This window comes from Monopterus albus, unplaced genomic scaffold (genome assembly GCF_001952655.1).
Source record: "Monopterus albus unplaced genomic scaffold, M_albus_1.0 scaffold72.1, whole genome shotgun sequence".
Taxonomy (NCBI): Eukaryota; Metazoa; Chordata; class Actinopteri; order Synbranchiformes; family Synbranchidae; genus Monopterus; species Monopterus albus.
In genome coordinates this window covers 1,679,244-1,694,613 of record NW_018127952.1, presented here as the reverse complement: position 1 = coordinate 1,694,613, position 15,370 = coordinate 1,679,244, and the positions used below count along the sequence as shown (strand labels likewise).

Here is a 15,370-nt window from a genome sequence, read left to right as displayed (position 1 = left end):
ATGTCAAGACATTTTATACAAAACCTCAGGGTCGTACTAGGAAACAGTGGATGTCTGTTCAGTTTTGTGCCAATCTTTTGAATAGATTGTGAGATGTTTCACATAATAAGTGACCTGCTGGTGAACATTAGTAAGATGAATGTCTGTACAATATCATGGCATTTTATGTAGTGTTTGCCGAGACATCTCAATCTGGACTAAAGTGGCAGACCAATTTACAGATCATCATCCCAACAGTCATGCTACAGAATAGCTAAAAACTAATCAGCATAGAGAACTTGTTACTAAGAATGTCAACAACACTGTAATGCGAAATTAAAAAAATAGAAAGAATCTTAAATTATCTCAACATACAGCTAAGAAATCTAAAACCTCCATGACAGCATTACTGCCAGTCAACTACAGGGATATCAGACAGAGAAAGAGTGAGCATATTAAAACAATTTTTAAAAAAGAGAGGTGCTGCAGTCTTGCGTCATACATGTGTCTTGCCCTGAGTTTGGTTTGCCTGTGATGATATCTCCTTTTATTCTTTCTCAGGGTGTATTTCACAAGACCTGACAACAGCATGTACTGAAGAGAAGGGAGTTTAGCTTTTTTCTAGAGTACTCTTATGCAGCATTATACAAAAGGCAGAATTTAAAGGAAATCTTGAAATTGCACTTTACATAAAACAATTGAACATTTCAATAGTGTTGTCCCATTACAATCAAAAATACTGCAGCATACTTTGTCTTAATCATTTACAATAACAGAGCAGGTGCACTCATTTCCTGCTTTCTTTTTTAGACTTGAATGGAGTCATGGGATATACTAAGCAAATGATATTCTGGGCTGCTCAGCAGTCTGTCACTCAGCTGATTCCAAGTTTAAAATCATGACAAAGGATCAATTACATCACATGGTACTCTTTGAAATCACAATAAGAATTGGAATCAGCCTTACTGCCCAAGTATCTTTGAGTCTACTGTTTATAGGCTTGGCCAAATACAGGAAGGTACACACAGAGGAAGATACACACAAACACAGATGAAACATAAACAAAAAGCTAAACAAAGATAAGCAAATATAACACTGTGAGGATCCTCTCACAAACACGTAGACAACATGGAAACCCCATGCAGAAACTTATCACCAAAAAGAGGATAATGAATGAAAGGTATGGGCAGAAAGAGATTGGGTGAAATACACAAATCATACATCATCTAGGGGACAGAACGAATGTTGGAAGCCTGGACCGATCTACAATATATTGCCACTACTTTAGTAACAATACAGCAATTCTGAAAAGGAAATGTCATGACATCTGTGAATGGCTGTCTGAGTTCATTCCACAGCATTTTTGCTTGGGCTTCTGGGCTCCTGGGGATTTTGAGAGAACATTTTGGCAAGTTTTACACAGGGAATATTTGATGTTATAAAGGACCAAATAATTTAAAACTTTGACAAAACGTTTTTATTTTATTTTATTTTATTTTGAAATGCAAAATAACCACTTTTCCACCAAGCACGAACAAAACAAACGCTTGGCTCCAGCCGGCTAATTTGATTGGTCCGTAGAGATCTCAGCCCTCTCGTCCTATCTCGCGATACTAAATATCCTTCCCAGTGAGAAGCGGATCTTGAGCTGGATTCAGTCGCTCTTGTGGCTGGGAAGCAGCATAGCCATCCCGTGTCTGTGGTTAATCCGTGATTCAACTTGAGGTAAAGTAGGAGTCGTTTAAACAAATCGACCAACCGAAAACAACTACTAGCGGTGTTCCTGAATAAACTCCAGCTCTGCAGGACACCTTTAATCCTGCAGGTAGGTTTGCTAACGTTATGTCTTGTTGCCTCTCTCTGTCCAGACACTCATATGCAGTGCTAGCTGATATTTTCACAGTTCAGTTTTAGATCAGCAAAGCAACATTTAAATCCCACCAACCTCGTGTTCTGTTTTGTTACATTTAACTCAGGTGAAACACTTTAAGACAACCTTAAGCTTGACGACTTTTGTTAACGGAGCCAGAGGGAGAAGGCAGGAACTTCAAAGCTCAGTGAGGACTGTCTCTGGAATGCATATCCCTGCTAGCTTGTATGCTAACGATACATTTGCTTAGTATAAACTCGCTGTTGATCGGTTCAGTAGCTAGATGGCTATGTCGCCTCGCGACTCAACCTAGAAATATCAGTTTTACATTATTGTCCTGGAAAGGTTTTTATCATGGTGGCTACGTGAAGTACGGTGTTTTTTGTGAATGGACCAGGTCAGAAACTGAGAAACCTAACTTGTGCCACGGGGTTAGCTAACGTCCAGCCACATTCGACTTTAGTTTTAAGAGTGTTGTTGGTTTCCAGTAAAGATATGCTTTCTCCCCGCAAGCTGTTGCAGCGATATATCTACAGCACTGTGCAAAAGTTTTAGGCGCTCAAGTGAATCGAGGATGTCTTCAAAAAGAATGCAAAGAATAGTTTGTATTTACCAATTAACTTATTTCAAAGTGCAGCAAACAAAATCAACTAAATCAAATCTTTTCCTCATCCGTGATTTCTGTACACAAAAGCACCGCCTGTTATGAACTGAAAGTAAAAGATCACTTATGTGCAATTGTGCTTCTGGGAGTAGGACAGTCACTGATGCAGTGAGACTGAATTTCCTTTATAGAGGTCAGTACTGTCCTTGACTGCGTAACATAAATGTCTGGCTATACAAGTTTACTTGACTCTCTAATCCTCCTATGTTTTTGTAACTACACACCTATTAACAGTGTACATTGTTAAAGATCTTCATTAGTTGATATTACACTATTTTGAGGGAACTTTAATGTGTTTGTATTAGGGGTGTGATGATACACTTAGCTCAGAAAACAAGACAATACACAATAGTAGGTTCACGAGAACATGATGAGATGATATTTTAACACTATCTTTAAGAAATCTTCAATGATGAAATATATGACCACAAAAACTGTGCAGGTGCATTGTTTTGTGCAGGTTAATAAACAAGATGTACAAATGCAAAGCATATCATGGGTTGGATTTACCAACCTTGGTGCTACTTGAAAGGGAGTGATGTTTTCACTACTCGGTGAGACTTAATAGTAAGTAAAAAAAAAAAAACAAAACAACAAAAAAACAAAAACAAAACGTACGTCTGTATTATGTGCTGTTCTGTTAATGTATTGTTGTAAGGCTGGAGAAGTTACTACGTCTGTATTATGCCAGTTTCTCAACCACTCGTTTTCTTTACAGTGTTACAAATCTCTGTTCATCTGTACATGTACCATTGTTTACCTAACCATGGAGGAGAAATTCCAATTAATTAATGCTGTTGCGGTTCGTCGTGCTGTCCACTTTCATATTTTGGTTCAAACATGTCACATAGGATTTGAGGTATTTGTCACAGTTTTTTTGTTTATGTATTGTCTAGCTTCCTGACCGGCAACAGGAGTTGTGCACATTCACAAACTATCCTCTCTTTTTCATGAGGAGGCTCTTGGGTTTTATCATTCTGAAATAGAGTATTTGGAGTTATGGAAGGTGCAAAGCTAATCTAGAGGTACCCAAGACTAAACATTAAATGGCTGGAAAAGAACATGCCATGGGCCCTTTAAACCTGCCTCGTGGTATTAAAACATTGATGTTCCATTGTGAGTGTGACTTGTTTACAACATTCAGCTGCTACAGTAATATTTTATTTCATAAAAGGTATGCAACTGACTGCTACATTATTTGTTTTGCAGTTTGTGCCGACAGTTCAGCCATTCGATGCCAGTAACAATGCATGCCAGTTTTTTGCACATACTTACTGTAGGTCATGATTGGCTACTTTAATTTTAAGAAGGAAAGCAGGAGCACTTTAATTTAAAAGCAAAATCATACAAAAATACTGAATTATTATTTAGTAAAAGGCTTTTTTTTGTCTTTTTGTCATCCTATCATGACAAATATTGTGTCATGGATGTTATCATGGTATTATCGTACCATAAGTTTCTGGTATTGTTACATCCCTGGTATTTATAAATAAAACAAAATAAATGTGATCAAGGACAGACGAGTGCAATGCATTTATATACATCTAAGTTACAGAATATGTAAAAAAAAAAAAAAGTGTTTATGCTTGTTGGAATGGTTTATTTATCTATCTGTGTTAGTATCTTAAAATTTTCATGCAGTTTAAATGTTCAGTATCACTAAATAAATGAAAGGAAAAACACAGTGAATGCATTATAAGAGATGTGCAGAAAGCAAGAAGGAAAGTGGAATGAAAAGGCAAGAATTTGAAAAGCAACAGTGGATTGAGTTTGAGGTGTATGATAATAATACCCTGTCAGGGTCCAGCAGTGACAGAGGCATTGCACACACTAAAGGCCAGTGGGAGGAAGTATGTCTTGTGGTGCACCTTGGTTGTGTCAGTCTTTGTGCTGAAGGTGCTCTTGTGTTCAACCAGAACTATATTTTCGGGCTTTTATATATGTGTGTGTGTGTGTGTGTGTGTGTGTGAGCGAACACAGCCTATGCAAGCCATTTTAGTGCTGATCCCTTTGTTTGTTATGACCAAGATGTGCACTGTGCAGAAGAATTTCACAACAGAAAAATCAAGTTATCATTGTTTTTAAATTACCACAAATCAAGTTTAGTGTTTTTGTACTGCAGTTTCTTGTTACATATCAGCCATTGTGTATACAGATACCAGTATATCTTTAATGAGCTGATTCTGGTCTGGCCAGGCCCATTTATTGCTATAGTCTTATTGATCTAGCAAACAGTTATACCTAATTAATCCACACATGATGATGAGGATTAATTAAATGATGATTTCCCTCAAAGGAAATTTAAAACCGCTGATGTAATTCACACTTTTCCCATGTGCCTTATTTATTTATTAGGAGATATAGCATAAAACATTTGTTTAAATTAGACAGTATGAAAGGAAAGTCATGTGACTTGATTTAAATGTTCTTTTCAGTGGACTTGCTTTACTCATGTCTCTGCTGGTCTGTCTCTGGGAATTCCTCACAGGAGTTTAAAAAAATGCCCTGGGCTACTTGTGCATCCTCAACACAGCAAATAACCTCACATCTATTCAACCAAATAGCCAGTTCAATGAAAGAGGTGACTATAAGTGCTTCACTTTAATGGCTGGTTTTGGGAAGTCGAGTTTCAAATTGCTATGACAGTGGTTACACACTAGGTCTTTCTGCAGACTGCTGTAATTTAGATTTCATACAGTATGTCAGACTGCACCACAAGCTATACCGAGTACTCTTTTTTTATTTTTTATTATGGTGGCTGATTACCAAATACCGTAAATGCTCCACATTTTGTTTAAAAGCCAGCTGAATCATGTTGTATTAAGTGTTTCTTACATTCCATTTCACTAATCACATGCTGCTTCTTCCTGTACACACACCTGAGCATGTCCGTATGAACACACCCTAACAACATTAACAGTTTGATTATAATCAGTTTTTAACATAATACTAGGTTGAACTCATGATTTTAAGAACGGCCAGCTGGATTTTTCCTTGGCCACAGTCTATTTTAACAGGGCAAAGGGAAGAAAAAAACATAAGCCTTTCTTTGTGTACTTTGTGCAACAAAACATCAAAAATAACTGTTGGAGGAAATTCCTCTATAGTGAAATGTACCTTCTTATGCAGAGTATGCTATTTGAATGCAAAGGTTAATTCCTAACCTGAAAGTGCTAGTAGATTTAAAAGTTGGGGGTGTAACTATCTAGAGAAATTATAACTCACATTGTCATCTGTGAAGTTATGGCAGCTATCCTGCCAGATTTGGCCACCAGCATTGATCCCTGGCAGTGAACCTGGCTACCATTAGGAAAAACTTGCAGTCGGATATTGTTTGGGTTTTTGGCTCATTGAATGTGCAGGTGAACCAGAAAGGAAAGGGCATGTAGCAGGCGCAAAGCACTTTTTCACCTGTGAGGTGAAAGACATTTTTTATTTAAGAGGCAGAATCGTATTTTGTGGTGCTGTTATGATGTATTTTGTTAACTGCCACACACCCATCTGAACATAAACAATAATCTACAAGGTTATAGTCATCGATGAATTGTGTCACTGTGAACTATTTAAACAGTCTTAGGTTATTTTTCGGTAGAACTATTCACATTTTACACGATAGCCGTGCTATAGTACATAATGTGTTTTTTGCACACCTTTACCTTTAGGTATTTATCTCTCTCTTATTTACACACTTGGATCTATGCAAATAAAATGTGCCCATACACACATTCTGCAGACATTCACATTCTTAAATGAAAAACTTTATCTAAAATACTCGCATTAATAAGTTGGTGCATGGATTACGATACAGTTTGTGTAATTTTCATATCATGGCTTCACTTACTACTTTGCTACACTGTATATTAGTTTCCAGGTCAGTTTTTCACAGTAAATAATTTGATATCTATGATATCTTAATGTTACAAGTTACATATGGTGGTTCTTTTAAGCACAAAATGTGAAAAAGAGTTTCTGTTTAATTAATTAAACTATTTATTTCTGGATGGTTTTTGCAGAATTACTTTAAAGTACTGTATTTACTGATTAAAGCTGCTTAAAACTAACTGCTGCACTGTTTTGTGCCAGCTGGTTGGAGAGAGGAAGTGATAAAAATAATGTAAAATGTAATTTATAAAAAGGAAAGAAAACAAGAAAAAAGCAGAATTGGGGACAAGAAATTCGTAGATCATTTCACAGGGCATAAATGTGATAAAGATTTGGTCTATAGAGTATGGATTTGCACTATTTTTGAGTGTGAGCGCTTGCAGACATTGGCAGCTTGTTAATTAGGGAGCCAGCTAATAAGACACAGCAGTAGATGGATGAATACACTATTTCATACTACACAGTATTTACATAGACAAATATTCATAGCCTGTGTGTCTGTGTATATATATAATTTGATTTTGTTCATATAAATGAAAACTGTGGAATAGACAAAACATTAACATCGATGTATTTATTTATTTTAAATGTAATCATTTAACATTAATATTCCAAGGGTGATCCCATTGAGGTTTACAGCCTCTTTTTCAGGATCCGGCAAAATAACAGAAATACTTTGTTAGAAGATTCAGAAGATTGTTGAATGATACTTGAAGTACCACCAACCAGTTTAGACACCCTGGCACCAAAAAAAAAAAAAAAATCCATAAATCTCAGCACCTGATAAAGTAATCCTTTTGTCTTTGATATTGATCAACACTTCTCTTCACCCCTTGTAGATGTATTAAAGCTACTTCCTGCTTTGGTGCAAAATTACCTTTTCAAAGTTACTCCTCCAGCACAAATCACCATACAGCATTATGTGTTTACCCACTTTCAAACCATATCTCCTCCATACGTTTTATTTTGATTTCACTTCCTAGCTCTACATTTTATTACATTAATACACATATTACTGAGATTTCATCTTCGAAATTTTCTCATATAAAGGTGTAATGAGTGGGCTTCTGACACCTTTATGTGAACTTTGTTTTCATATACATATTGTCAGTTATGTGTACACTCCATAGCTGAATAGTCTGAGTGCGTCACACATATCCAAAACCGTCGTGGTTTGATTCTGGCTGGGAAACCTTTTACGTTTCCTGTCTGCACTAAGGGCAGTTAATTGTCAAATAAAGGTCAAATGGAAGAAATATAGTGGCATTAAACACATCAAAACTGTAGTGCTAAATGCACATTCCATCATTCAGTTTTTCATATCCAGTAAATATTAAACAGGTCCTTATCTAGTGCTGGGTCTGTGCTGAATTTGGCAGAGTACAGTTTTACGTGTATGCTTTGATTCTTTTGTTGATGTATGTCCTTCCTAAGCCATTTCAGTCTCTTCTCTGATGAATGCCTTTAATCGGCACATTTCAGTCAAGTGTCCTTGTGGCTAAAGTCCTCTCCTCTTGTCCGTTCGTTCTTGGGTCATTGAAAATATTGAGGGCCACAGGACGGAAAACTAAATGGTAACAGTGTTTTATATTGAACTTTACTCATGTTTACCCATTTTCTGTACTGCACAGTGTGAGGAAAATAGAGACCAGTTATGCAGCTCATAGCATGTCCAGTCTTTTGCCTGTATACTGAAGTAATTACTATCCTTAAACTTGAGACCATTGCTTTTCATCTTGGAGATTCCCTATTATTACATTGTTACACCAAAGGTTTTTTTCCATGTCTAAACATGTTTGTCTCAGCAACCAACAGGATCCAAGTCTAGGCCTGAATATGTGTTTTCAACCAGCTGATAGGACTAATGTAGTCATTTTATTATATTTTTGTGCTTGGTTCTAGCAACTGCCAGTGTGCTAAGATGCTAGCTGGTGCTTTCTTCCTCTTTATCTTGAGTTCTCTATATTTCTAATTGTGGTACAGGCCTTAAAAAGTATCTTTTTCTGTCCACTAATAGGCCAGTATATTTTGGATGAAGAAATGATCTGAATATGGAAAACAAATGTAATGTTTATCTTCATCTGTGTTTACATGGCCTCTTTTTGGATTGTGTTCATCATCTTAATTAAGCTTCGAAGAAAAGGTCTGCAAGAGGCTGATTCTTTTCTCACTTTTGAGGCTTTCCCATCTGTTTTTCCACCAGCAGCCCAAAAAGAGGGATAATGCTGCCAAGTCATAAGAAGACATTTAAATATCTCGCATTAGGTGTCTTTTTATTGTTCTGTGGTATTCTCAGCATTCAGTTTTAAGTTGTCAGTTGTAAAAAAAAACTCAACCATAGTATGCCATGTCTATGAACTTTTGACTGTGTTTATGCTGCCTGACTCTGACTTAATAATTGTTTGTAAAATTTATTCACTTTTACCTTGTTCTTGTTTTGTAGTAATGTGTAAAGGGTTTGCTAAAATGTTTCGGTGGCAGATAGGTTTGCGCAAAAATACCACACCATGAGACAATGGTAAATTTTTTTTCTTTTAACCTGTGCAATTTTTCTTATAAAGTTTCCACCAAAGTGAATATCCCTTTAATATTATTGTATTGGGCAATTATGCATGCAGTTGTGCAAATCAGCAAGGAGGACTGTGTACCGCCTAGTGGCAGAAGTGGGACTATCAGATGTGCATTGTTTATGACCGAGCTGGCAGAGGTTCTACTGTTCATATTCCTTTTCTTGCTGAAGTCCACAAAAAAAAAATCCTTTTTAAATTACCCATTTTTAATCTTCTTCAAAATCTGCCACCAGTTCCTACCCACATTGGTACCTCAATTGAAAATAAAGTGCTATAATAAATTAACACACCAGCCTGACCAGCCTTATGAAGCAAACCTTTAATGTGTTGAGGTACCAAAATTCAGAGCACAAAGGAAACTGAAGTAAAAATAAACGCATCCAGTTATGACCTTATAGTTGTGTTCTTTCAGATTAGCACCTTCTGTATTAAACCTAAGTGATGCTGATGTCTATCCTACAGGATGCTAGTAGTCACTTTGTGCCTGACTCACTGCTGTAGCTGCTTGAGCTCGTGCTGGGATTCTTGTGACTATTGCAGGCAAAGCCAGGTTCTCCCATGGTGCTTAATAATAGGCTCATAGACAAAGGTCTGTGGTTTGTTCTGTTTTGCCTGCCTGCCTGACATTTCGTAAAGCCTCAACCCCTGAGAAGAATTTATCCTGATCACTACAATTGTTACAGTGCCTCTGAAAACTGGGTGTCTAATACTGGTGTTAGTAAGTGGAGGATCATCTGTTAGCTTTGGCAGTTCATCTTCATTTTTACAAGAATTCAGTTGTGAACCTTATAATTTAAGATTTTAGTCAATTTTTTTTTTTTTTTTTGCTGTGTCGTTTACACTTGTGCATGGAAGCTGCTTGGCGCTGTGTGATCCTGTCATTCAACACCCTGAAACATTTTGTGGAGTTTGTCAGACCAGGTGACAGAAGGCTAAAGATTCGAACATGCTAGGGTTTTTGTCGTGAGGTGCCCAGATGCTACTTCATCTTCCACTATGACACACTGCATGTGATATGATATAATGAGCTATTCAACAAGGGCCTCAGCTGCTCATTTAATTCTAGGCTCCCTGCAATTTGCAGGAAGATATTGCAGTCTGATCTAGGCATTGGATGAACGTTCCATGACATAGTGTTGACCCCCTTATCTATGTGATTCATGATGTGAGTCTGTCTAGCAAGTAACAACTTGATGGTTTATGGATGTTTTTCATTTTCTTTTTTTAGGAACAGTTGCTTTTGCATTTGCCAGGTTGGCTTTAAATATTTTAGTTTGGGCCTGTTTTCTGATACGGCTAAAAGGTTTTGCCGTGCTTTTTCACTTGTCAAAATGCTTGTCAGTTATTAGATCTTCATTTTTTGGATAGTTGGTTCTGCTTTAAATATTTATTGACTCAGAAGTTCACAACCCAAGCATACTTTCTTTGTTCATTTTTGGCAGTGGGTTGAGGGGTTGGATGAGTCCAGACTCTTTGTGGGATTCTACTGTTGTAAAGCCTTGTCCTGTGACCCCCACAGTGCAACCAACCATAACCTGTTTCAGAGACAACATGCCGACAGTACTCCTGCATGCTCTGGCCCCAGGCACCATACTTCCAAACCCGTCCTTCCTGTGTGCCAAATGCCAACAATAACCCCTTTTACACTGCAGTTTTCCACCTCGCCGGTCTGTATAGAAGGAACAGTACCGGCATGGTGGGATCAGTGGTGACCCTTCAGAATGCCACAACAAGAGGCAGTAATTTTGCATAGATGAGTTTGTTCCACCTCTTGTGTAAATGGAATCAAGCAGAATGGAGGGTTGGAGGTCCCAGAGAGAAAGAGAGCTGCAGTGGTTGAGAGACCTGAAGAGGGAGTGGTGTTTGTGAGAACATAGTGAATCAGAGAAATAAAACATACTTATTTTGTTTGGTTGTTCTAAAGTACAAATAAACACAGCCACACCTCTGCAGAACCCTGCGGGAATCAAGCCAGAGTGCTGGCTTCTGTTCCTTTTGCTTTCCTGCTGTGGCGTCTGCACCTTGTGTGTGTGTGTGTGCGTGTGTGTGTGTGTGTGTGTGTGTGTGTGTGTGTATAGCCCTGTTCTCAAACAGACACACAGACCTGAAATTGGATGCACCTAGTACTTTAATTTCCAGTTTCCATTTATATATAGCCTATCAAACAAAATCAGAAAACGGCCCATTTGTTTTTAAAATGAAAATCCATTGGCCGCCAAGTACACAGACCATCAGCCTTCATCATGAGCATCACGCCTCTAGTACCAGCAGCTACTGTATGTAAAATGAACACAGGATTGGCCTTGTGGCAGCATATATAGGTGTGGTGCCCTCAGCCATGCGTAGAACAGATCTACTTCCAAGATGGAAAGTGGGATGTCTTTTGGTTTCTGTGAACAGGTCTTCCAGATAAATGTGTAATGCTGACTGTGTATTGTGAGTGTAGCCAGGATTAGGAGCTGGTAGGTCCAAAAGCTTTCCGAGGGATTGTAGCACTCACAAGGAGTGAGATGTCCGGATGGTTGGCTCCTGATCATGTGTGCAGTGATTGTGCCTCTGCCCTCTGTCATATTCACAGTACCCAAACCGATCTGCCAACCCCTGATTCATACACATGGGTTACCAACACATTTAAGCCAGTGATGTAATACTGTTCTTCTAAGCCATAATCTCTTGCAGCAGTCTAATGTGCCAGTGTATTTTCAATGGCAGTGAGTAGAGATGCCACTGTGTTGTCTCTAAGCACGTTCTGTGCAACCAGTTAATAATGACCCTTGTGTTGTACTAACAGGCTGAATACATCTCAGTTGACTTTTTGTGTCATTTACACAATTGTAGTCAGTAATGGAACGAAAGTTAAAACTTGACTTAGTGCTATATACTGTATAAAGCTATATAAACTGCATGTTTGTGCCAATTGAATGTGTATACTGTACTGACTTTTATGGTTTTTAAAAATCTGCTGAATGTGTTCATTTAGCATTTAAAGTAACATTCCTGTATTTTTTATTTTTTTTTTAACTTGGTCTTACTCTCAGACTTGTGGTCATTGTGGGTATGGATCACATCAGCTGTGTTTCCACCATATAGGCTATCTTCCATTATAAAGCCTCATCCGGTTCTTTCAAACCAGGAACTCAGAGGGACGACTCAGACCACTTGATTATATAAAAATATAACCGTGCTGGTTTATTCAAAGAGGCACAGGCAAGCATCAACACTCCAAGTCCAGAGATCTTCCACCCCCAGGCTGCCCAAGCAGCCCGGAAGCAGCAAGCCCCCGAACCACGCATTGCTATACAATATTAATCATTTCTGGGCTGTCGAACCGTGACGTCACCTGATATGCCAGCTTGGCAGCTGAGCAGAGCAGTAGACAAAACATGAAGAAAATAATGTGTGTGGCTGTTGTTTTCGTGGTGTGTATCTAAAACAATTTGACATAACATTACACATTAAGACAAATATTATGGTTACTTTTACCGTCATAATAACATTCGTCCCTGACTTGAGCTGCCTTAACCAACCTTGCATTTAACAGTCTGAGGAAGACATCCTGGCTGCACTAACATTCAGACAACAAATCTCTGAATATCTATCTAACTAAAAAATTACCTAACAACCACATCAGCTGTAGATTTGGGAACCATGAACTCTGCAACATATACTGTATCATTACAGCTTTATTTTTGCATACCTCACTTTAAAACCCTCATCTCTTTGTCCAAACAAAAGTAAACACAGAAAGTAGCCCCCTTGATTTGCTCATTTACGTAACTAGTGAGTGCACATCAAGTGTATAATATGCATAAGCCAAGATCAAATTAGACCATCACCAAGAACAAAAACTGACAAGACATAGATCAAGCAGTCAGTACCTACAAAGCTTTTCTGAAGAAGCAGCTGCTGGTGGTGTTGAGTTTTATGAGGAATTTGATTCAAAATTAAAGAATTTAACTTCATCTTAGAGCTGAAATAAGTCAAATAATTGAGAGAAAGTTTGATAGTCCATTAATTGCTAGAGACATTTCAAGTAAAATGTTCTCTGGTCCAGCTTCTCATATGTGAAGATATGCTGCTTTTCTTTGTCTCACGCATTAGTAGACAGCTTATCATTGCATATTTGATGTCTTCTCAGACTGAGAGGTTATTAGTATTTTTCACTAATGTTTGACATTTTGTGGAAACAATGACAGATTTAAAAAAAAATTGTTATAGTCCTAGTTTGTTACAGATTAGGGGTTTGCTATCCTGGTTATCACAGGAACATTAAAAATAGGAACAGAGAATTATATATCTCCAAGTGGTGACTACTGCATTATGTAGGAGCTACAAAATTACTGAACGCCTGCACATTTGAGTAGTCGACCAGTACAGCTCAGTGGAGGGCGGTCACAGTCATGCTTCGGCTCTGCTCCCAAGCAGGACCTAAAAAGTGTGTGTTGCACTGTACTCCTTTTTATTTATTTATTTGGTCCTTTGTCAAAGCAGAGTAGTAATTGACCAGAAGGATAATTTAGGCTTTCAAATGGTATATTTATGAAGAAGTTCTTTTTTCATTTAGTTTGATAATTGAAGGGCTCAGTGCATGAAACCTATGAAGTGAAATGGCCCTAGGCTGCAATTTTGTGTTCACTCTCTTAAGAGCCCTCCACTCTAACTACCCAACGTGGATAAAGGATGTCTTTGTTAAATGTTTTAGTAGCCATCTTTACAACTCCACACCCTCCAATATCGTAAAACTGGGAGACTCTAAAGCTCTACCCCCTTCGCTGAACAAAATAACCATTCCTTGACCTCCCTTTGCTATGCAGCTGACATTCACACTTGATTAGGCTTGCAAATGAAGTTTTCCTTCTTTTGAGGTAGAAGGTGTGACCTTGGCCCCAGAGACCTGTTAAGTCTTTCTTGGATTGGCTGGATATACTAAGCTAGGAGGATGCATTAGCAGCGTTTTGCCGCAGCCACTGCACCTGCTGTGCAGTGTGCATCTCTCTCATTGGGGGGGAGTCAGTAGCACTACTGTTTATCATGGTTCATTTACTGTTCAATAGCCATAAATATATTGTTAAGCTCTGAAAACACCAGACTTATGTACGCGTTGTTTACTCCCTCTGCTGAGTAATACAACATCTTAAGTTTTCCAGCTTATATCAAGATCAAGCTTGCTAATGCTAACTAGAAGGTTGAAGGTTCAAATCTCGGTGCCGGCAGTCCACGCGTCGAAGTGTTCTTGGGCAAGACACTGAACCCCCTGTTGCCCCCGATGGCTAGAGCCGTCAGTTGAGGTGGCGCCGCAGATGGCTGCCATCGGTTCTGTACCATAAACAAATTCCTTGTGTGAAACATACTTGGCCAATAAAGGTGATTATCCTTATCCTTATTATCCTAATCCTAATGGGTTAACGTAGTTCAGTGGGAAGAGGGTTGCGGGGGGCTGACAAAATAGTCCTTGGAGTCTTGCCTATGTTGTCACAATTAGGGAGGGCCCAGAGGATTAGGAAGAACTGGCCTTTCAAATCCAAACTGACTTTTGACCAGAAAATGCCATTTTAAACACATTGAGTTTTGTTTGAAAAATTATCTGTATGGACAGCATCTGTCAACAAAATTCAATATTGTTATGTGTACAGCTAAAAAAGTAGTATGTAGTAACCCTTCAGCCTAGACTTGTTTTTGTTTTTCTTCATTTGAACCAGCATGAACAGTACCAGGACCTTGAAACTGAAGCAGGCAAGTTCTGCATCACTTTTAGCTAAGGATGTGGCGAAATCTCATGTCACAAGATCTCGTGATATTAAAACGTGATGATATTTTTCATTGAGGCAAAAGCTGTCTTGCAATATCAGCTCATAACACAACCAGGCCAGTATGACGGAGTGTGACAACATGTTCACATTAGTATGGCAAAAACACAACTCCCTGTTGCGTTTTAACACACGGGGCTGCATTGGTTGGGGGATGAGGGGTTGCAGGGGGAGTGGTGTAGGTGTTATACAGCCACGTTGTGAATAGTCAACGTGAGTGGCTTCATTCACGTTTCCAGCCTGTGAGTTTCCATTGTGTTTTGGTTAGCCATGCTACTAAGTTAGCCTACTCTCCCTTAGCACCAATCCTACCACCAGTGTGTCTGCATTGATAGATAAAAAACATCGTTCAATGTCCAGTATTAACAAAAATGCACAGCATGTTGTTATAGTGTGTTTACTGTCCCCAAATTTGACAATGAATAGCAGTGAATGCTCATACTAACAAGCTAAACAAAAGAGTCTTCTTCCTGTGGGCGCTAATGAGCCGATCATCCCCTGTATGTGATTGGTCAATGCAGTGCCTTTGCCGGATGATGTCACCACCCGGTCAGGTATGATGAGGGTGAAAACAGTATAGAAAGTTACATACAGCTTC

General features: G+C 38.5%; 1 protein-coding gene across 2 annotated transcripts in view; it reads left to right on the top strand.

Moving 5' to 3' along the window:
- Positions 1-1,545: 1,545 nt before the first annotated feature.
- Positions 1,546-15,370, top strand: part of glceb (glucuronic acid epimerase b) — a 42,602-nt gene continuing 28,777 nt past the window's right edge. For both annotated transcript variants that reach the window (XM_020605836.1, XM_020605835.1), the window contains exon 1: positions 1,546-1,804. The gene's annotated coding sequence lies outside the window, so the exon portion shown is untranslated. The remainder of the gene's footprint in view (positions 1,805-15,370) is intronic.